Source organism: Gossypium arboreum, chromosome 6 (genome assembly GCF_025698485.1).
Source record: "Gossypium arboreum isolate Shixiya-1 chromosome 6, ASM2569848v2, whole genome shotgun sequence".
Classification (NCBI taxonomy): Eukaryota; Viridiplantae; Streptophyta; class Magnoliopsida; order Malvales; family Malvaceae; genus Gossypium; species Gossypium arboreum.
Genome location: NC_069075.1, coordinates 115951560 through 115961525, shown reverse-complemented (window position 1 = coordinate 115961525; position 9966 = coordinate 115951560).

The following is a 9966-nucleotide window of genomic DNA, read 5'->3' as shown; positions in this document are numbered from 1 at the left end:
GGCTTAGTCAAGGCCGGTAGCTCATTTATCAACAGAGCGAATTCTCATATATACTGGCTCATAGTGTGCAAAGCACATACTGAAACGATACCTCATTGTTGGGAATTTCACAAGCGTATTAACGAAAATTTTTACAGCAAGTTCATTCATTCCCAAATCACGTACCTTCGGAGTTTAACCTGATATAGCTACTCGTTCAAACGCCTTCGGGACATAGCCCGGTTATGGTAGCCCGCACAAATGCCTTCGGGACTTAACCCGGATATCACAACTCGCACATTGTGCCTTGGGCTTAGCCGGATATCACAACTCGCACAATTGCCTTCGGGCTTAGCCCGGATATCACAACTCGCACAATTGCCTTCGGGCTTAGCCCGGATATTACCCGAACATTCATACACATCTTTGTTTCAATTTCATAACAAAAATTTATGCACAAATCACTTAACAAGAAATGTCATTTCGACTCAATGGCCACATACAAAAGGCACGATTTTGATTTGCTTATAACATCATCTAATCGAATCAAAATCTAAGTTTCGATACTCGAATACTTACCTCGGATGTTGTCGAACGATTCCGATGGCTATTCGAGCACTTTTTCCTTCCCTTTATCGGATGTGGTTCCCCTTTGCTCTTGAGCTTAATTTAACAAATAAATTGATTTAATCATTTGAGCATCAACAAGAGGAATTCAAGGTACTTAGCCCACATATATTCACTAGACCTTAAAGTCACATATGTACGGAGTTCATGAATCAAACTCAACACATTAGTTAGTACTCTCCTTAGCCGAATTTTCTAAGTCAAGATAAAGCCTTCAACATGCTTGCTCATGGCCGAACAACACATCAACCTAGGTACTTATTCATGGGCCGATTATGCATGTTGATGTTGAGGCCAATTACATGTTTAATACCGCACATGAATGGCATACATTTTACTAGCTAATGCATTACATATTGTAACTCAATACACATCTATCATTTACTTCATAACTGAAACATCATCACAAGTAAAAATATATACTTTGAGATAGTATATATGTCATACCATTACATCATGTGCAAACATATATACATATAGGTGCAAGGGCCGAATCTCAAGTTGTTCATAACCATATATAAACATATATCCAAAACACAAATTTTTACCTATCATGTAATAAGCATAAATCATGCTTATGAATGCACCATGGCCGAATACATCACAACCATACCCTTTCAACTTTCGGTCATGGTTAAACAAAGAACTCAATGTCTTACTCAAGAATGCTACAAAGAAAATTCAAGAGTAGTCAATCCACCATTACATGCATCATTTACAAGCTTCACATTTAGCATGCAATGGCTCTAACACAACATCAACCTTGGCCGAATACCATTCCCATGACATAACAAGGATTTGAACCATGGGCTAACATGAACATCAAGCTAGCAACTAAAACATGCATGAATCTCATGGCACAACCTCAAACATACCTTAATCTTGATACAAGTATGGCCAAACCTCCCCTTAATCCTCTTCTAAACCAAATATGGAGCAAAAATTTCTTCTTCCTCCTTAGAATTTTCGGCCAAAGAAAGAATGGAAAGGATGAACAAATTTTTTTCTTTTCTTTTCTTCCACATACGGTAACAATGGGGGGAATACCACACACAAATTTTTTTTTTGTTTCTCTTCCTACATCCTTAATTTTTAATCATTTTATTACATCATGCATTAACAAAACATGTCATGACATGTTTTCCTTGCCCATAATCCTTTGTCATGGCCGGCCACTATCAATTGGGGGGGAATTTGACATGCAAGTCCTCCCTTTTGATTACATGCACTATTAGGTCCTTATAGATTAGCCCACCACATTTCAAAAGTGTCACACAAGTCCTAATAACTGAATTCACATGCAATCGACTAAATCGAAGTTTGAAATTTTCACACATTCATAAATACATATTCTAGACAATAAATATTACGTTCAAACATTTCGGTGACTCGGTTTAGCGGTCCCAAACCACTTCCGACTAGGGTCAATTTTGGTGTCACAACTCTCCCCACTTAAGAAATTTTCGTCCCCAAAAATCTTACCGTAAATAGGTTTGGGTATCGCTCTTTTATAGAGTTCTCGGGTTCCCAAGTAGCTTCTTCTATCCCGTGTTTGAGCCATAACACTTTTACTAACGGAACCCTTTTGTTTCGCAACTCCTTCACTTCACGAGCTAGGATACGAATCGGTTCTTCCTCATAGCTAATATTGGCTTGAACTTCAACCTCTGATGGACTAATTACGTGCGACGGATCAGATCTATAACGTCGAAGCATTGAAACATGAAAGACGTCGTGAATCTTTTCGAGTTCAGGGGGCAAAATCAAACGATATGCAACTGGGCCAACTCGTTCGGATACTTCATATGGCCCAATGAACCTCGGACTCAATTTTCCTTTACAGCCAAATCTGAGTATCTTTTTCCAAGGCGAAACTTTAAGAAACACTTTATCTCCCACCTGATATTCGATGTGTTTTCGTTTCAGATCCGCGTACGACTTCTGACGATCGGAGGCTATCTTCAGACTTTCACGGATTACTTTTACTTTCAGTTCAGCATCTTTAATCAAATCCACTCCGAAAATTTTGCTTTCACCGAGCTCAGTCCAAAACAATGGTGTACGGCATTTACGCCCATACAAGGCCTCGTAAGGTGCCATCTTAATACTTGATTGAAACTATTGTTGTAAGCGAATTCAATCAAAGGCAAATACCGTTCCCATGAACCACTGAACTCGAGGATGCAACATCTCAACATATCCTCAAGTATCTGAATTATCCGCTCGGAGTGACCATCGGTTTAGGGGTGAAAGGCGGTGCTGAAATGCAACTTGGTACCCAAAGCTTCTTGCAATTTCTTCCAAAATCGTGAGGTGAATCTCGGATCTCTATCCGACACGATAGAAATAGGTACTCCGTGTAATCTCACAATCTGAGAAACGTACAATTCGGCTAGTTTGTCCATTGAAAAATCCGTGCATACGGGGATACAGTGAGCCGACTTAGTCAATCTATCTACAACGACCCAAATCGCATCCTTCTTACTCGCTGACAATGGCAGTCCGGATACAAAGTCCATTGTGACTCGATCCCATTTCCACTCGGGTATCGTGATCGGCTGAAGTAATCCTGAAGGCACTTGATGTTCCGCTTTCACTTGTTGACATATTAAACATCTCGAAACAAAGTCGGAGATGTCTCGTTTCATACCATGCCACCAAAATCGACGTTTCAAATCGTTGTACATCTTTGTACTCCCCGGGTGATTTGACATTCGGCTACAATGGGCTTCGTTCAGAATCATCAAAATGAGTTCGAATTCCTTGGAACACACAGACGACTTCTGAACCTCAAACAATCATCATCATCAATTTGAAACTCCGATTCCTTGTTCGGAACACACTCAGCCTATTTTGCAACCAACTCATCGTCGACTTTTTGAGCTTCACGAATTTGATGAATCAATAATGGTTTGGCTTTTAATTCAGCTACTAACACATTGTCGGGTAGAATAGACAAGTGTACATTCATCGCACGTAAGGCAAACAGTGATTTCCGGCTTAAGGTGTCCGCAACCACATTAGCCTTTCCCGGGTGATAATTAATGACAAGCTCATAGTCTTTTAACAACTCGAGCCAACGTCTTTGTCGCAGATTCAAGTCTCGCTGAGTCATCAAATACTTGAGACTTTTGTGATCCGAAAATACATGGCACTTCTCACCAAACAAATAATGTCGCCATATTTTCAAAGCAAATACGATAGCGGCTAGTTCGAGATCATGGGTTGGATAATTTCTCTCATGTGGCTTCAATTGTCTCGACGCATAGGCCACAACTCGCCCTTCTTGCATCAATACGCAACCCAACCCAAGTAGGGATGCGTCACTATAAATGACAAACTCTTTGCCTGATTCGGGTTGCACTAAAATTGGAGCTTCAGTCAAATAAGTTTTCAGTTGATCGAAACTTTTCTGACATTTCTCCATCCATTCGAACTTAACATCCTTTTGAAGTAGCTTCGTCATTGGTGTGACTATCATCGAGAAATCTTTTACAAATCACCGGTAATAACCGGAAAGTCCCAAAAAGCTCCGAACCTCAGTAATATTTCTCGGAGGCTTCCAGTTAAGTATGGCTGAAATTTTGCTCGGTCGACTCGAATACGATGCGATACCACATGACCCAAGAAGCTAACCTCCCTTAACCGAACTCACACTTGCTTGAACTTAGCATATAACCGCTTATCCCGTAAAATTTGCAACACTAACCTCGGTGTTCAAAGATGTTCGGTCTCATTTTTCAATAGACCAAAATGTCATCAATGAACACAACTACGAACCGATCCAAATATGGTCGAAGATCCGATTCATCAAATCCATAAATACCGCAAGGGCATTAGTGAGCCCAAACGGCATCACTAAGAACTCGTAGTGACCATACCTCGCTCAAGGCGCTTTGGGTATGTCCGAATCTCGAATTACAGAATCGATAATAGCCCGATCTCAAATCTATTTTCGAGAACACCGAGGCTCCCTTCAGTTGATCGAACACATCATCGATCTGTGATATGAGATATTTGTTCTTTATTGTCACTTTATTAAGTCGACGATAGTCGATGCACAGCCTCATGGTTCCATCCTTCTTTTTCACAAACAACACTGGCGCACCCCAAGGTGAAAAACACGGGCGAGCAAAACCTCTATCCACCAGCTCTTGCAACTGAGCTTTCAACTCCTTTAATTCCGTTGGTGCCATACGATACGAAGCTATCGAAATTAGAGTGGCACCAGGTACCAATTCGATGCCAAACTCTATTTCCCGAACAGGTGGTAAACCCGGCAATTCTTTAGGGAAAACATCCGGGTATTCACAAACCATCGGCACAGATTCGGGTTTCTTTTCTAACTCCTTGTCATCAAGTACATACGCAAGGTATGCTTCGCACCCCTTTCTTACGTATTTCTGGGCCAACATTGCTGATATTACAGCTGGCAACCCCTTTAAGTCCGTAGACTCAACCCGAATTATCTCTTATTCGTGCACCTCAGATCAATAGTCTTGCTTTTGCAATTTACAACCGCATCGTGCATGGTCAACCAATCCAAACCAAGAATAACATCGAATTCGTCGAATGGCAAAAGCATCAAGTCCGCGGAAAAGCAGAACCTCGAAATACTAGGGACTTTTCTTACACACTTTGTTGACAAGCACGTAATGACCCAAGGATTTGACACCGAATTACAAACTCGAGAGACTCAATAGGTAAAGTCTTCTTGGATGCTAAGGTTTCGCATATGTAAGAATGAGTAGAACCGGGTCAATTAAAGCAATCACATTAGCATCAAAGAGAGTGAAAGTACCGGTAATAACATCTGGCGAGGAAGCATCCTCGCGTGCGCGTATGGCATAAGTCCTAGCAGGAGCACGAGCCTCAGATCTGATGGTAGCATCTCTAGATCCTCTCTGACCGCCACTAGCATTGCCCGTGTTTCTAGACGGCCTACCTCGAGTTGTGGTAGCACCCGGGTTCCCACTTTGATTTACGTTTTGTTCAGATAATCTCGGGCAATCTTTAATAAAGTGGTCGGCCGATCCACACTTATAGCAGGAGCAATCACGGAACCTACAGCTCCCCGAATGCCATTTGCCACAATGCTGACACTCTGTTCTGTCTCGACAGTCATTTTCAATACCGAAGACCGAAGTGCCTCGTGTACCCACAGGGGGTCGATCACGATCTCGTCTAAAAAGGCCCGAAGCGCCTCTAGACCGGCTCACATCATCTCGAAATCTCTTCGATGCCTGTTGAAGAGACTTTTCCGAGGACCTTTTTTGAAATTCTCCAGTTCCCACATCAACTTTTTGTTTCTCCTTTCTAAGCTCTTCGGCTTTACAAGCTCGCTCGACAAGTACTACGAACTCTCGTATTTCGAGAATGCCAACGAACATCCTTATATCTTCATTCAGCCCATCCTCGAAGCGTTTACACATAATAGCTTCGGACGAAACACATTCCCGAGCGTATCTACTAAGTCTAACAAATTTTCGCTCGTAGTCAGTAACTGACATAGAGCCTTGCGTAAGATCAAGAAATTCCTTTCGTTTTTGGTCAATGAATCTCTAACTGATATACTTCTTTCGAAACTCGGTTTGGAAGAACTCCCAAGTTACTTGCTCTCGGGGCACAACAGAAGTCAGAGTACTCCACCAATAGTAGGCGGAATCGCGTAGCAAGGAGATAGTACACTTTAAGCATTCATCGGGTGTACAAGACAGCTCATCGAGCACCCGGATAGTGTTGTCCAACCAAAATTCAGCTTGCTCGGCATCGTCGCTATCCGTAGCTTTAAATTCAGTAGCCCCATGTTTTCAAATTCTCGATCGGGGCTTACTTGACCTTATTTGGTCGATTCTGGGAGGTATTGTAGGTCGGGGTTGCATTAGTCGGGAATGGAGGTTGTGGAACAGTAGTATTAGTTCGAATGTATTGGTTGAACCAATCATTCATCACGCTATAAAAAGCTTGCCTAGCCTCATCATTCGGATTGCTAGCAATAGGTTGAGAGTCCGCGGTCTTTGTCCCTTGCGGGAGCAGCGCCACACTCTCCAAATCATCAGCTATTGCTCGGTTGGGATCGGGATCCATTACTATAATTAAACACAAATTCAAATGTCAGAAATCACCACACTATCAATTAATCACAAAATGACATGTATAGCTAGACCCAAACGTATTACGGTAGTCCTAGAATCGACTAAACCATAGCTCTGATACCAATAAAATTGTAACACCCCGAACCCGAGTCCGTTACCGGAGTCGAACACGAGGTGCACACAGACTTAACTTAATTATTTTCACTGTCCATTTAAAAATTTCCAGACAAGCTGGTTACTGTATCACTGTCGCCTTAAAAATCATATCTTGAGTTTCAAAACTCGAAAACTGATTCCGTAAATTTTCCCTGAATGTAGACTCATATATCCATCCGTGGATTTATTTCTAGAATTTGTGGTTGGGCCAATTGGTACAGTTTATTAGTTAAAGTCACCCCTGTTTCAGGGTTCGACTACACTGACCTTTCCGCATTAGGACCTGGATATCTTCTCGTACAGAGCTTCAATGCTCATGCCATTTGTTACTAATGAAACTAGACTCAAAGGGGAATCTATACATATAAGGCATGACTTCTAATTGTTTCTGGATAATTTATGGTAAATTTTCAAAGTCGGAACAGGGGATCCAGAAACCGTTCTGGCCCTGTCTCACGAGAACTTTAATATCTCTTAATATACTATTCATATGATCGTTTCGTTACTTTCATATGAAAATAGATTCATCAAGGTTCGATTACATAATTTATTCGCTATTTAACTCCATTCCTACTATTTTTAGTGATTTTTCACATCCACGTCACTGCAGCTGACAGCATCTGTTTTTAAGGTAGGCTTTACCTATTTCATAGTTCCCATGATTCAACTAGCCCTTTAACATAAATAGCACAAGATAGGATTATGACTAACCATCCCAATGGCTAATCGTTTCCAAACATTTCCATGCCTCTTAATGAACAACATACAGTGATTATAATTCCATGCCCAAAGTATACTTAAGCCATTTTCGCATGGCTATCCAATTTTACACAAATCGAAAGGTACATGACCTACAACAAAAGGGTAGTCCTATACATGCCATATCCAAAGTTCAACTAAAAGAGTACCAAAAAGGGCTTTGATAGTGTGGTTGACTTCGACTTCGATGATCCCGAATCCGATCGCTAACGAGCCAAAATCTATAAAACCGGGAAACAAAGAAACGGAGTAAGCAATTTATGCTTAGTAAGTTTTGAGCCATAAATTTACACACAACCAAAGCATAGCATTTAAGTAGCTAAACAATAATTCATATGCACAAATTCTCAATGACATGCTTACTTCACAATATCAACTCTTATATTCATACACAAATAACGGCTTAGTCAAGGTCGGTAGCTCATTTATCAACGGAGCGAATGCTCATATATACTGGCTCATAGTGTGCAAAGCACATACAAAACGTACCTCATTGTTGGGAATTTCACAAGCGTATTAACTGAAAATTTTTACAGCAAGTTCATTCATTCCCAAATCACGTACCTTCGGAGTTTAACCGGATATAGCTACTCGTTAAAACGCCTTCGGGACATAGCCCGGTTATGGTAGCCCGCACAAATGCCTTCGGGACTTAACCCGGATATCACAACTCGCACAATTGCCTTCGGGCTTAGCCCGGATATCACAACTCGCACAATTGCCTTCGGGCTTAGCCCGGATATTACCCGAACATTCATACACATCTTTGTTTCAATTTCATAACAAAAATTTATGCACAAATCACTTAACAAGAAATGTCATTTCGGCTCAATGGCCACATACAAAGGGCACGATTTTGATTTGCTTATAACATCATCTAATCGAATCAAAATCTAAGTTTCGATACTCGAATACTTACCTCGGATGTTGTCGAACGATTCCGATGGCTATTCGACCACTTTTTCCTTCCCTTTATCGGATGTGGTTCCCCTTTGCTCTTGAGCTTAATTTAACAAATAAATTGATTTAATCATTTGAGCATCAACAAGAGGAATTCAAGGTACTTAGCCCACATATATTCACTAGACCTTAAAGTCACATATGTACGGAGTTCATGAATCAAACTCAACACATTAGTTAGTACTCTCCTTAGCCGAATTTTCTAAGTCAAGATAAAGCCTTCAACATGCTTGCTCATGGCCGAACAACACATCAACCTAGGTACTCATTCATGGGCCGATTATGCATGTTGATGTTGAGGCGAATTACATGTTTAATACCGCACATGAATGGCATACATTTTACTAGCTAATGCATTACATATTGTAACTCAATACACATCTATCATTTACTTCATAACCGAAACATCATCACAAGTAAAAATATATACTTTGAGATAGTATATATGTCATACCATTACATCATGTGCAAACATATATACATATAGGTGCAAGGGCCGAATCTCAAGTTGTTCATAACCATATATAAACATATATCCAAAACACAAATTTTTACCTATCATGTAATAAGCATAAATCATGCTTATGAATGCACCATGGCCGAATACATCACAACCATACCCTTTCAACTTTCGGTCATGGTTAAACAAAGAACTCAATGTCTTACTCAAGAATGCTACAAAGAAAATTCAAGAGTAGTCAATCCACCATTACATGCATCATTTACAAGCTTCACATTTAGCATGCAATGGCTCTAACACAACATCAACCTTGGCCGAATACCATTCCCCTGACATAACAAGGATTTGAACCATGGGCTAACATGAACATCAAGCTAGCAACTAAAACATGCATGAATCTCATGGCACAACCTCAAACATACCTTAATCTTGATACAAGTATGGCCAAACCTCCCCTTAATCCTCTTCTAAACCAAATATGGAGCAAAAATTTCTTCTTCCTCAGAATTTTCGGCCAAAGAAAGAATGGAAAGGATGAACAAATTTTTTTCTTTTCTTTTCTTCCACATACGGCAACAATGGGGGGAATACCACACACAATTTTTTTTTTTTGTTTCTCTTCCTACATCCTTAATTTTTAATCATTTTATTACATCATGCATTAACAAAACATGTCATGACATGTTTTCCTTGCCCATAATCCTTTGTCATGGCCAGCCACTATTAATTGGGGGGGGGGGAATTTGACATGCAAGTCCTCCCTTTTGATTACATGCACTATTAGGTCCTTATAGATTAGCCCATCACATTTCAAAAGTGTCACACAAGTCCTAATAACTGAATTCACATGCAATCGACTAAATCGAAGTTTGAAATTTTCACACATTCATAAATACATATTCTAGACAATAAATATTACGTTCAAACATT